This window comes from Cynocephalus volans, chromosome 7 (assembly GCF_027409185.1).
Source record: "Cynocephalus volans isolate mCynVol1 chromosome 7, mCynVol1.pri, whole genome shotgun sequence".
In the NCBI taxonomy this organism is placed as follows: domain Eukaryota; kingdom Metazoa; phylum Chordata; class Mammalia; order Dermoptera; family Cynocephalidae; genus Cynocephalus; species Cynocephalus volans.
In genome coordinates, this window is record NC_084466.1 from 140,820,158 (window position 1) to 140,834,917 (window position 14,760).

Genomic DNA, 14,760 nt, shown 5'->3' on the forward strand with positions numbered 1-14,760 from the left:
ATCCATGGGACTGGGTTCCTTTGCCTTTTCGGTGACTCTACCAAGTTCTGTATAGATTCTGTCCAGATCCCAACCCCAAGGCTGCGGCGCTGAATCCTTGCCTCAGAATCTCCGGCATTGCCCTGTGCTTTCCATCCTATATTCTGCTGGTGCCTCTCTATGGAGGCATGAATGGATGGATTGCTCAAAGCTACAATGCAGACCCTCCTGATCCCCACACTGGAGGTGATGGATGTGATTCCTGTGCTTGGATAACCATCATCCTCCCATCCATTTACCTGAGCACCTGCTGGAACCTGTGGTTCAGGAGGGAACAAGCGCCACGTGGCTGCACCCTCACAGAGTTCATGAGTACTGATAGTCATGAACTGTTCCTTGGACTTTCTGTCCCAAACTAAAGCTGACTTCTGCAGTTGAACCAGCGTCCCCAGCCCCACACAATCCCCTTTCCCACCTTCCCTTTTCTCCTAGTCTCCAGCTCCGTCCTCTCTCTTCTGTGGTTCAGCACCCTTCACACCCAAGCTCCCCAGATATGCCATCCTGTAGAAAGGGCTGTGTCCCCTGTGCTAACAATCTGAATCCTGCCTTGGCTTATCTACCTAGGCTCTCTTGTGACATTCGTTAGTTTTTTAATCAACACTATATTAGTATTGCCTCCACCTCCACCCCCATCAGAGAGCGAAAAGAAATGAGCTCTTTATTGAACCCTAGTCCTCTCTCAGCTATTTGGCTAATATAAAAAACATGTAGTAAGCATCCACTATGTGCCACAGACCAACCTAGGCATGTACATAGGCATCATCTCATTGAATTTTCATCACAGCACTATACAAATGTTTGTATTATCACCGCTTTACAGATGCATAAACTGAACCTCAGAGATATTAAGTAACTTGCCCAAGGCCACATAGCTAGTAAATGGTAGAGCCAGAATGAAGCTACCTCATTGATCTTGTATACCTCTGAACACCTGGGGTATATAATAGGTGCTTCTGTCCACTGGGATTTTGTTTGCAAAGAAGAGAGTCCTCAGGCCGCATTAAGGAAAAGCGTTAGTTGATAGATGCAAATGACATTTAATGCCCAGTTCCACTCCATTCCAGCCACACTGGCTTTCTGACAGTGGCTTAAACATGCCATGCTCCCTCCTGCTTCAGGACCTTTGCACATGCTGGTCTTCTGACTGGAAATCTTTCTCCTATAAATTCACCCTTCAACTAATTGCCTCCTGCTTTTTGTTAATTTTTTTTTGTTTGCTTTTGGCAGTTGGCTGGTACAGGAATTGAACACTGGATCTTGGTGTTATCAGTACCAAGCTCTAACCCATCAAGCTAACCGGCCAGCCTTTCATTAACTTCTACTGGTCCTTCACCTCTCAGCTCAAACTTCACCTTCCCTGGGAAGACCTTTCAGACTCCCAGACTAGGTCAGATGTCCTTGTTGGATCTCTCATACCTCCCTATATCTTTTCTTTATATGTCGCTAAAGTTTGAAAATCATTCACTTATCTGTGATTGTTTTATTAATGTCTATCTTCTCCAGACTGGAATCACCAGGAAAACAGGAATTACATTGCATTTCAAGAGTAGCCTAGCTCAGGGTCTGACTTCTACTAGGTGTTCAGTAGGTATTGGTTCAATGAGGGAGTGAATAAATGATAAACTGGGAATGAAAAGCTCTCAGACTCAGAAGCTGCTCTCTTCATCTCTCTCAGAGCCTCTGCACACGAACTCATTTACCCCAGGGTAAACTAGCCAATCCCTCCACAATCCTAGAGGAAACAGTTTTCCTAGATATAGTTAATTGCTGCTACCTTATTGGTCAGAGCCCATGGCACCACATCACCTCTTTGGTCACTGGTCAGCTTATGGGTCGGCTTCCCTTGGGTCAGGCTTTCATTCTGGGGCCAATCAGTGTCCTCTAAGTTCAGAGACCTGCCTGGCTCAGACTCCCTGAGCAGGGGCTGTGGATAAGGCAGTTTCAGCTAGAAGGGTGGTGATCCCGCCACACACTTTAACTTGCCATGTAAAATGCTCAATTAATGCCTGCTGCTTAAGTGTTTGATAAGAAGGCCTAGGAAACTGCCATATAAAACCCAGTGTTACTCCTCCAGTGAGAACTCCAAGTTGATCAATTATGGAAACTAAATTTTAAATCCTGGCTTATTTGTAGTACCAGGTCAGATTCCTTCCCCACCACCTCATCCCCCAGCCCCCAACACACACCCATTCACTTATGAAGTTTACGGAAATCAAGAAGACACAAAATGGTGACTTAAAGTAGACCCTTGGGGCTGGCCCGTTGCTCAGCTGGTTAGAGCATGGTGCTGATAACTCCAAGATCCAGGGTTTGATTCCTGTATTGACCAGCTGCCAAAAACAAATAAACAAAAAAGTAGATCCTTGAAGCATCAGTACATTTCTCATTCTGGGCTTCTCTAGCGGCCAGCAGAAAATGTGTTGCTTGAGAGGAACAGATAGTGAATTCTCAAATATATCACTATGGTAGGAGAATAAAAAAATTTATCCTCAAACCCCAAGGAAAGAACAGTGGACTTAGCATCACGCTTCTGGTGCCAGACCCTGGGGGACCTCACTGCTTGGGATCTGAAAGGGAAGTTGTCCCCAAACGTAACCTATGTGGTATATAAATGTAAGTGTAGGGGTTGTGGCATGAGTGCGGCATTGGGGACAAGACCCATAATGCCCTAGAGCTGCCATGCTGGAAGTAATTTCAAAAGGTCTTGTAGTTTGGGCTGACCAGTTAGCTTAGTTGGTTAGAGCACAGTGTTATAACACTGAAGTCAAGGGTTTGGATCCCTATACTGGCCAGCCGCCCAAAACAGAAAAAAAGTCATGTAGTTCTATCTCTTGCTTCAGAAGAACCACCCTCAACCTAGCCCAGAATTATCTATTTTTTATAAAAAAGCAAGAAGGAAGATGACAACTTATTGAACACTTACTACAGGCTGGCTGTATGCTTTGCATATGGGCTCTTAATTAAGATCTGCAAGAACCCTGCAAGATGGGTATTGTTAGCCCTGTTTTACAGGTGAGAAAACGGAGACGTTACCTGTGCTGCCCTACGTTACACAGCTAGAGCCTATGAATGTCAGAGCCAGGACACCCAGCTTGCAATGGACTCCCAAGGCTGTACTCTTTGCCCGACACTACACTTTTCTAGAAAAGGAAATTCAAAAGCTTCTTAATATGTGTCTCCATGTGTACACCCTTAAATGTGGTTATGACATCTACTTGTTATTTGGAGCAGGGTTTCAAGTAATCTCATTAAGAGAGTTCATTAACTTTACAAAACCTTCTCTTCCAACATAATTGCATTTAGTTTGGGGAGTTGAATTTCAAGCGGGGTGCAGACAAATGGTGTTTTTACAGGAAATGACAAAGAAGTCAATGAAGGGATTGGAGACTATGTTATATGAAGAAGAGCTGGGAGAAGCAGTGATGTTTGGCCTGGACAGAAGATTCAATGAATTGTCTAACCAAGGTTGTATAGGGTAGTGCCTAGGAACGCAGGGGCTACAGTTTCAAAACCCTGAGCTTGAATTCTGGCTCTGTTGCTTACTAGCTGTGTGGACATGAACACATTATTTCATCTCTAAGTCTCAAAGTTCTTATCCATAAAATAGTATACTAATTGAATCTACTTCGTGGGTGCAATTTTGAAGAGTAAATGTGATGAGGAATAATTGCCTAGTATGAGGTCAAAGACATGGTAAGTCCTCAATGAATGAATGGTGGCTGTGATGACTGATAATGATAATTGCAGCAGTGGACTGTGGGTTGGACAAGCAGAAGTGGGATTTCTGTTGGAAAGGCTGTGGGGGGGGGGAGGATTCATGCCGCAGGGCCTTTGCACACATGCCTCTCTCTGCCTCATCCCTTCCCTTCCTCATCCTGCTCATTCACAGACCTCCTTTGGACCTCACTCATGACTTCTTCCTCAGGGATGCCTTCTCAGACTTCAGGATTCCATATTAAATGTCCTCCTGTACCTAAACCTTCCATTCAGAACACTATCACACTAGGCCGAGCCCGTGGTGCACTCGGGAGAGTGCGGCACTGGGACCGCTGCGGGTTCGGATCCTATATAGGAATGGCCGGTGCACTCACTGGCTGAGTGCCAGTCATGAAAAAGACAAAAAAAAAAAAAAGAACGCTATCACAATGAAAACTAAATAATGATGCCTGTAATTTTTTAAAAATCAGCTTTATTAAGGTGTAATTTTCTTTTTTTTTTGGCAGCTGGCCGGTATGGGGAACTGAACCCTTGACTTTGGCTTTCCAAGGCCACACTCTAACCAACTGGGCTGAGTGGCCATCCTTGAGGTATAATTTTCACACAATAAAATTTACAGTTAAATGAGTTTTGACAAATGTATATATATCCTACAATATGTAGGTTTTTGAATCTGGCTTATTTCACTTAGCATAATACATCGGGATTCATCCATATTGTCATGAGTGCTAATAATTTAATCCTTTTCATTGCCCTAATAGTTTTTCATGGTATGGATATGCCAACATTTATCAGTTCACCTGTTGAAGAACATTGTGGTTGCTTCCAGCTTTTGGCTATTATAGATAAACCAGCTATGGACATTCGTGGGCATATTTCTGATTATATGGTTAGTGTATATCTAATTTTATAAGAAACTGCCAAACTATTTTTCAAAATGATTGTACCGTTTTGCATTCCCATGAGTAATGCATGAGCGTTCTGGTTGCTCCATGTCCTAGCTTCTACTGGGATTGACAGTGTTTTTGAGTTTAGTCATTCTAGTAGTATGGCAGTAGCTTACTGGATTTTTTTGTTTGCATTTCTATAATTACTAATGATGTTGAGAATTACTTTATGTGCTTATTGGCCATTCATATATCTTCTGTTGAAAATTTTCTTTAAATAGGCTGTTTGTCTTATTTTTGAGTTTTAAGAGTTATTCCATTGATCTATATATGTCTGTCCTTATGCCAGTACCACATTATCTTGATTACTGTAGCTTTGTAATAAGTTTTGAAATCAGAAAGTGTGAATCCTTTAATTTTTTATTTTTCAAGATTGTTTTGGCTATTCTGATTCCTTTGAATCTTCATATGAATTTTGGTATCAGCTTATCAATTGCTGCTGAGAAGTCAGCTTATGCTGAATCTGTATATCAGTTTGGAGAATATTGCCATCTTAACAATGTTAAGTCTTCTGATCTATGAATCTGAGATGTCTTTCTATTTATTTCAATCTTCCTTAATTTCTTTCAACAATATTTTGTAGTTTTCAGTGTACAAGTCTTATACTTCTGTTGTTAAATTATTCCTAAATATTTTATTTTTTTATTCTATTGTAAATGAAATTGTCTTTTTAATTTCATTACATGGTCTGATTTTTGAGTGTTGATCAAATCTTGCATTTCTGGGATAAACCCCACTTTACCATGATATATTATGTTTTTTACATATTGCTGGGTTTGATTTGCTAATATTTTATTAAAGATTTTTGTTTCTATGGTGATGAGGATATTAGTCTCTAATGTTTTCTTTTCTTGTGATGTATTTGTCTGGTTTTGGTATCAGGATAATGCTACCTTCATAAAATGATTGGGGAGAGTTCCTTCTTCTTCCAGGTTCTGTAAGAGATTATATAGAATTGGTATTATTTCTTCCTTAAATGTTTGGTAGTACTTACCAGGAAGTCATTTGAGCCTCAGGTTTTTTTGTGTGTGTGAAGATTTTTAGCTATAAATTCCGTTTCTTTAGCAGACATAGAGCTGTCCTAGTTACTTATTTCTTCTTCAGTGAGCTTTGGTAGTTTGTGTCTTTCAAGTAATTTGTTCATTTCATTAACTTGCTAAATTTTTTTTAGCATAAAATTGTTAATAATACTTCCTTGTCATCCTTTTAAGGACTGAGGATCTTTAGTGTTATTCTCTCTCTCACTCCTGATATTAGTAATTCTTGTCTTTTCTTGTTTTTTTCCTCAATCAGTCTGGATAGAAATTTACCAATTTTACTTATATTTTCAAAGAACTAGCTTTAGGTTTCATTGATTTTTATGTATTATTTGTCCATTTCTACTTCACTGTTTTTTACTCTTGTCTCTATTTTTCTTTCTTTCTGTTTACTTTGAGTTCAGGTGAAAACTTATCATTGATTGTATACTTTCTTCTTTTCTCATATAAGCATTTATTTATTTATTTAAAAAGATGACCAGTAAGGGGATCTTAACCCTTGACTTGGTGTTGTCAGCACCACGCTCAGCCAGTGAGCAAACCGGCCATCCCTATATAGGTAACTGAACCCGTGGCCTTGGTGTTGTCAGCACCACACTCTCCCGAGTGAGCCATGGGCCAGCCCTCTCACATAAGCATTTAAAGCTGTAAAATTTTCTCTAAGCATTCCATAAATTTTGATATGTCGTGATTTCATTTTCATTCAGTTCAAAATATGTTCTAATTTCCCCTGTAATTTCTTTCTTGATCTATTTGATTAATTTCAAAAAAATTTGGGGATTTTCCAGATATCATTCTGTTATTGATTTCTAGTTTAACTCGGAGGTAATTAGAGAACCTACTTTGTGTGATTTCAATCCCTATAAATTTACTGAGACTTATTTGATGGCCCAAAATATGGTCTACCTTGATGAATATTTTGTATACATCTAGAAAACAATTGTATTATCTGCTGGTGTGGGGTGGAGCATATGAAGTGTCAATTAGGTCAAATTGATAACATTCAAGTCTTCTATATCCTTACTGATTATCTGTCTAGTTTTCTATTGATTACCAAGAAAGGAGTGTCTTCTGCTGAAGTTGGGATTTGCCTATCTCTCCTTTCAGTTCTATCAGTTTTTGTTGATGTATTCTGAAGTTCTCTTAGGTGCAGAAACATTTAGAATTGGCTTGTCTTGGAAGCCACAGCTGTGCCCTTCGGATGTAGTTGCTTGGAGGTGGCAGGGGAGAAGAGGGCCTTGGTGGCCCCTGGGACGGCAAGACCACTAATAGGGTTCCTGTGGACCCACACAGGAGCAAGGAGCCAGAACAGCTGAAAAAGGGGAGCCATTCAGAGGCTGGTGAGTCATTTCAAGGGACTGGCGCAGGGCCCATCCCATGGGAAGTGTTTGGAGCACAGGTGGTGAGGGAGACAGGCCCACTGGGAGAACACTGGGACACAGCGAGGACAGCTGATCTACACCCAATCAGCACAGGACCACTCAGAGGAGACTGGTTGGGAATGCAGAATTGCATGGGGTGCAGTTTGATGAAAAGACTCAGGCCCAGATCTTAGTTTCTACATAACCTAGGTGCACTTGGTCTCTGCAGAGCTGGAAGTACCTATAACCGTTAAACCCTGAGCTGCACAAAAAAATCTTCCTTAGGGAAACAGCAGCAAAGCAGAAATTTAGCTCAAACACAGAGCTCAAATACTGGTTCCCACAGGAAGTTCCCCCATTTTAGAAGTAAGCAAAGGACAAAAATTTGGCTCAGGCACACCACCAGTGCCTCAGGGCTGCCCAGGTGTCTGGGGCTTGGAGCCAGGACTGGACCCCTGCACACATCCAGGCACACTGCCAGCACCTTGGGGTCCCGCCTGGGGGCCCAGGGTTTGTAGTGGGGACCAAAGCCCCCACCCACATCCAGGCACACTGCCAGCCCCTGGGGACCTGGGGCTTGGAGCTGGGGACTAGACTCCCTGCCCACATCCAGGTACTCCAACAGTGCCTTGGGGACCTGCCAGGGGCCCAGGGCATTGAGCCAGGGACCAGACCCCCGCCCACAACCAGGCACACCACTAGCACCAAGGAGCATGCCAAAAACATCACCTCAATGTGGGTGGCCCATCACAGCCACCACAGTAACCATGGCTGCTGCGAAAGTGGCTAGACATCACAACCACCACACGGATGGTCCACCAGCCACTGGAGTTCATTGACACAAGGAGGGTCACCAGCAGAGACCAAAGAAAAGTATAGCATGTCTCTCTCTCTCCAAAGCCCATTCCAGAGTGACAGAAGAAGGATCTACTTTGTGATAATATTGGGGGACCTGAACACACCTTTCAGCATTGGACAGATCATCTAGGCAACAAATCAACAGAATAACCATTACTCTTTCAGGAGAGAAGAAATCTAGGGTTATCAGTGGTGTGAGGGGGGAGGTAGAGGGGGATAGGGAGAGATTGGACAAGGGGCAAAAAGAATAAATACAATTTGTAACAATATAAATACTAGTAATACTGATTTGATCAACATATGTCAACATTGACTCCCCAAAATATGTATAATCAATTACGATTCAATTAAAAAAAAAAGAATTGGCTTGTCTTCTTGATGGACTGGCCCTTTATGATTATGAAATGTCCCTCTTTGTCCTTAGTAATATTCCTTATTTTGTTGTCTGTATTGCTTGATATTAATATTGCTACTCTAGCTTTGTTTTGATTAGTGTTTGCACAGTATATCTTTTTATTTTTATTCTATCCTATCCGTGTATTTATATGTAGAGTTGTTTTCTTGTGCATAGCATATAGTAGGGTCTTGCTTTTCAATGATTTCTTTCTTTTTAAAATTTTTTTGGCATCTGGCTGGTACTAGAAACTGAACCCTTGACCTTGGTGGTACAAGGCTGTATGCTCTAACCAACTGAGCTAACCGGACAACCCTGGGTCTTGCTTTTCTTTTCTTTTTTTTCACTTTCAGCAGCTTTATTTCAGAAAGTTAAACTAAATTCTGTGGGTCTTGCTTTTCTACCACTGAACTACCAATGCTCTATAAGGGTTTTTCTTTTCTTATCCGATCTACCTGTGTCTTTTAAATTACCTGTCAGATTACATTAAATTTAATGTAATAATTGAACTGTTGAATTCCAATCTACCGCTTGGTTATTTGTTTTTTAATTTGTCCCCTATGTGTTTTGTACCTTTTTTCCTCTTTATCTGCCTTCTTTTAGATAAATTGAGTATTTTTTTATAATTCCTTATTTTTTCCACTATTAGCTTATTGGTGATCCCTCTTTTATTGTTATTATTGTTAATGGTTATGCTAAGATATACACCTTTAACTTACCACTACCTTCAAATAATACTATTATCTTGCTCTGTGTATAGGGAAAGAACTTACAATGGTGTATTTACATGTCTTCCTTCCTAGTCTTTGTGCCACGGTTGTAATTAAGTTACTTGGACATATGTTATAAACCCCATAATAACTTACTATTTTAGCTTAAAGTAGTCAGTTACATTTTAAATAGATTGAAAAGTGAGGAAAAAGTGTTTCTAGACCCTTGGTTTGTATAACAAGTGGCTTGCCCAGGGACTGTGGGGATGGACTCACTCACTGCTGCATTTTGGGAGTGACTTCCAGTGAGAATACTGGATAGTTCCTGAGTCCCCAGCTGCCTACAGCTCCACTCTGGGCCACATGTCCTCATCTGGCTAATGATTTCTCTTAGTTATTGCCTTCATAGTGGACAGGGCTGTCATAGCTCCACAGTTAGGCTTCCTTCTAAGTCCCCTTTCCCTGCAGATGCCTGCAGTTAAGGACAGCTGTGATGTGACCTTAAGCTCCTTTTAAAGTTTACAGGGACATTGGCCTTTATGCCACAGCATTAATAATCATGATGGCTCACATTTGAGCTCTGTCTACATGCCAAACACCTCGCTAAGCCCTTTGTGTGCATTTTCTCCTAACTCTAGCTGCCACCTGATGAGGTAGATACGGCTATTTTTCCCTTTTTGTGGTTGAGAAAATGTAAGCAGTAAAGTTTAAGTAAATTGCTCAAAGTCATACAGCAAGATAAATAAGGAAACCAAGATTTGGTTGTCAGTGGTCTTACATCGGAGCCAACCACTCCCAACTACTCTGCTGTACTGTCTCCCCAGTGGCCTGCCTTGGACATTTTGTTGCCCTCTTAACACATACACCTCCACCAATGTTATACACCTGGAGAACCACTGGGTTTGAGGCCTCTTCACTCCCTGTTCCATCCTGCACTTCTGTGCATGAGGTTGAAGTGCACATACACTGTTGATCAGTGTGGTTTAGTGACTAGAGCACTGTACTGGGAGTCAGGGGACTCGGTCTCATTCCAGCTCTGTAGTTTACCAGTCACATCTCTTTAGGCATTTTATTTAATGTCTCTGGGTTTGTAGTTTCTTAATATTGAAGGTAAGGGCATTAAATTAAATAACCTCAAAGGCTCCTTCAAGTACCAACATCCTATGGGTCTATGAATTTGTGGCCGTGCTGATAGAGAGCTAATAATTACCTAACTGGCAGGACATCTGAGATTTATTTACTTTAAAAATATTTATCAAAACCACAGAGGTTAGTGCCTCATTTTATGCTCATACATCTTCTCTGACTTCCTGTTTATCCCAAAGGTTATCTTTTCAAATGCCCTTTGGGCTTATAAACTCTCCTTTGTGTTCAGTACATATTATTAAGTGAACAAAAAGCAGGTTACAAAACCATATATTTTTTATTAACAACATTTTATTAACAACAAAAAATGTGTATGCATACTTCTACATATTATATGTATACATGTATATATAAAATAATATATAAAACGTAAGTCTATACTTATATTTTTGATTACATTTATGTAGTCTGAAAGGATGTACATCAAAATATTAGAATGACTGTTTTTGGATGGTGAAATAATTAATGATTTTTATTTTATTTTTTTCTTTATACATTTTTTGTCCTTTGTAACTCCAGTGGAATTGCTTATATTTTTAGTACTTACAGCTTACAAATAATGAGCTCGCAAACCACTAAATAATATTTCCTTTGGATTAAGAATCTCCTGCCCCTTTGACTTTGTCTCTGGCATCTTCTCTTGGGTTGGTTACATGTCTTTCTGTCTTAAAAAACCAGACATTGGGGGAGGGGACACCTGCCACGTGGGACAGAGCAATCTAATCTCTGGGGAGTCAGCCCTCTCCAGGCCCAGCTTTTGGCTATCCCCCACTTCCCTATCTCCATTCACTCACTTTCCTGTTATTTTCTGTCCTTTTGTGTCAACATGGACTGCTGACATTTTTCCCAACTGGTCTTCTCACTTCCAGTTTCTCCCTCTACAATCAATCTTGAGCACTCCCAGCATTCATTCGTTCATCACAAATTATGCATAAATCAGAACAATAATAGGATAAGTGTATTGTTTCAAGTTGGGGACTGAGGTTTGAATTCTGAATCTGCCCTGGATATACCAGGATAATGTGAAAAATCCTGTAAAACTGTAAAGATTGGATCAGTGGGAATTGTCATAAATGCAAAAGGGGTGGGGGAAGGCAGGGAGGAATGCAGACATAATATCCAAAGAAGTGGGAATGACTAGATTCTGCAGAGGAGGAAGAAGAATGAGGCAAGTATCAGCTTGGGGTTTGGGGTCCAGGTAACTGAGAAAATAGTGGTGTCATTAATCCAGTTATTAATCTGTCTATTCCTTCATTCCACAAATACACATTGAGCACCTGCTGTCAGCCCAGAACTGTCACAGGTGCTAGATGTGCAACAGTGAACAGAACAGATAACAATCCCCTACCTATCCCATTTGCTCACATTCTGTGGGAAGACAGAAGTAAACAAGTACATAAACAAGATCATTTCTGAAGGTGATAAGTGCTATGAAGAAAATAAAACTGGGTAGCATGTCAGAGAGCACCAGGGGAGGTGACATTGGTGCTGACATGTCATTAGCTGAAATCAAAGTCGGGCTGGTTTGAGGACAAAGATGATGAATTCCCTGTTAGAGCTGCTGATTCAGAGACGATAAGATTCACCTCCTCTCAAGCTCTACATCATATCATTCTCTTACTCAAAAACTTCCAGTGGGTTTCCACTGCCCTCTGGACAAATCCCAATTCTTTAAGTTGGTATTCAAAGGCCTTCATAATCTTGCTCAGCTGCCTGTCTGCCTGCCCCTGTCCCCAAGTGAACCTTTAATTCTGGCTGTGATGGGCTCTTCACTGTCTCCACTTAGGCTGTCTCTTTGCACCTCTATACTTGGGTCCTAGAAGAGTCTCCTGAGCAATCCAGTCCACAACTGTCCTGCTATTACTGGGGCTCAAGCCTTTTCTCTGCCTGCCTGCCCATGTAGATGGTTTCAATGTCTTATAAGCAGGGGCTTGACTTTCCAATAAGTATGCAGTTTCCTTGAGGGAGTGGCTGCCCCTTCAAGACCTTTTGTCCATTGGAGTGGCTCTGTACACATTCCCCGGAAACGCATTAAGTTGATTTACAGATCAACTGTCTTCTTGTATGAAATGAGGAAGGATAGACAAAATGAGAAGAACCCAGAAAACCAGAGTTTCCCACCCAAATTCATGGAGCTAAGAGATGACAGATTTTTAGCTGTTGTCAAAAGTGTTTTGACACAGTCAAAATCTGTGTCAAAAGAATCGACTCAGTTTGCTAGGGGAAATAGAAATTGGAGTGAACTTCATTAACCTTGAGCGTCTGTGGATAAACCATTGGCATGGCCTGAGCCAGAGAGTTCTGGAATTCCTCCCATCTCCCAATCCAAAAGAAAGAGTCCTGGGTTCTAGGATGGTGGTACAATCAGGACTGGCCCAGAGTAATCTATAACTACTCCCTCCAAAGCTTTCTTCCTCTGTTTTCTAGGTTTTGTCACAATTTCCTTCCTTTAGCCTAGAGGGCAATGGAGCACCTCAGTTTACTCATCTGAAATGCAGGATGATGGGGGACTACCTCTCATCTGCCCTTCCCTCCTCCCCTTCAGTACTGATTCAATACTGATGCTTGCCTTCTGGTGCCTTGAGGCCAGATGTCCAGGCAGTGGGAGGTTAGGAGAGGGACATGTGATTGTCATGATGGGTGTTTGGGATGAAAGTCAATACTGTAAACACCTATTCATCATGACTCTCCTTCTGCTGGGTCTTTCATCTGGGGAATCTCAAAGCCCTGGACAAATGGTAATTAATCTTCACAACAGCTTCCACAGGAAGATGCAGTGGTGCCTGCCAAAGGCCAAGGGGCCTTTTCCCAGTATCCCTCCCCCAGCCTTTCCTGCTCACTCTCAGCTGCTGCCAGCCCTGAGGTGACGATGCCAGGTGGATAAGATGCCTGGGTCTTAGGCTCCTTCCCAGGACCTCTCTGCCTAGAAGTCTTCAGGGGCAGGTGGAGATTCCTGCCAACTAGCCTCCTGCCCCTACCCCCTACCCTAGTCTCCCAGAGGGTGACTAAGAATGAACCAGGCAGGAGTGGGAGCATTTCCTGCCTCCATGGGCAGGCTGGGGCCAAACAACAAGTTAGCTGACTCAGCAGGAACCACATGGCCCCAAAAATACAACTGCCTCTGCCCAGTTCCATCTTGCGCTCCCTTTGCCCTTTGCACATGATCAGCTGCTTCCCTCCTTGCCCGCCACCTCCACCCCAGGGGAATTACTTGAAGTGATTTTTGCCTTTAATTCTGATTATAGAAGAACTATAAATTCGTTGTAGAAAACTTAGAAACTATGAAAAATATAAAGAGAAGTATTTTTATTTTATTGACTTAAAACAACACCTGTTTATGATCTAAGTTTCTGTGGGTCAAGGATCCTGGCACAGCTTTTCTGGGTCCTTCAGAATCTCTTGCAAGTCCACAATCAAGGTGTTGGCCAGGGCTAGAGTCTCATGTGAGGCTTAACTGGGTCACTTCCAAGCTCATGTGATTGTTAGGATTCAGTTCCTTGTGGATTATTGGACTGGGGTCCCCAGTCCCTCAATATCTTTGATGGGTACTGGCCAGAGCTGCCCCGCATTTCTTGCAATGTGGGTGAAGAGAAGTATTTTAATAATCCCATAATTCCACTACTCCCCAAATAACCACTGCTGAAATCTTGTTATATTTCCTTTATATTTTTGTATGGCTTATTTGGGTTTTATTTAAATATTAATATATACTCACATGAAAAAACACAATTATACATACATATATTCAAATAGAACAGAAAGGTATGAAGTGAAAAGTCAAAGTCGACCCTTGACTTTCTACTCCCACCCAGGAGGAAACCACTGTTAAGAGTTTCTTGTGTATCCTTCCAGAAAGTGTCTCACATGTGCAAGCATGCATATGTGTGCTCGTTTTGCATAGCTGAAGTATACTGTATGAATAATTTAGGCTTTTCTTCACTTCACATGAATACATGAACATTTTCTATATCATTAAAGTTATTAAATTATTTTTACTGACTGCCTAACATTTTGTCTTATTCATATGCTACAGTTTATTTAACTTTTTCCCCAGTGTTGAACATCTACTCAGGTGAAGGATAGGAAGAAGAAAGAAGTCAGATTCAGTGCTGAGAAGAAAAAGCAAGCTAAAATATACTGGGGGCCTACTGTGTGCCAACCACTGTTCATATCTCCCCAACCGCTTGGTGTGGGAGTCAAGCACTATCCCTATTCTGCAGATGAAGAAACAGGTTCAGAGAGGTTAGGAGGAATTTGCTGGTAGGTAAGAAAGCCAGGATTTGAAGCAAGGTTTATCAACTCCAAGGCCCATGGCTGTTCTATTTTGCCAAAATGCTTGGAAAAGTCCCAGGGTCTACAGTTGTACGCTGCCTGACGTGCGGATGGGAGAGGCCTTTATTCGTTCATTCTCTCATTTATTCTAATAGCATCTATGTGCCAGGCATCAGGGATTCAGGGTTAAAAAGATGCAGTCCTTGTCCTCTGGGAGTTCACAGTCACATGGAGATAGACATGTAAACAAGCCATCACCTCCCAGGGAGACATGCAAGG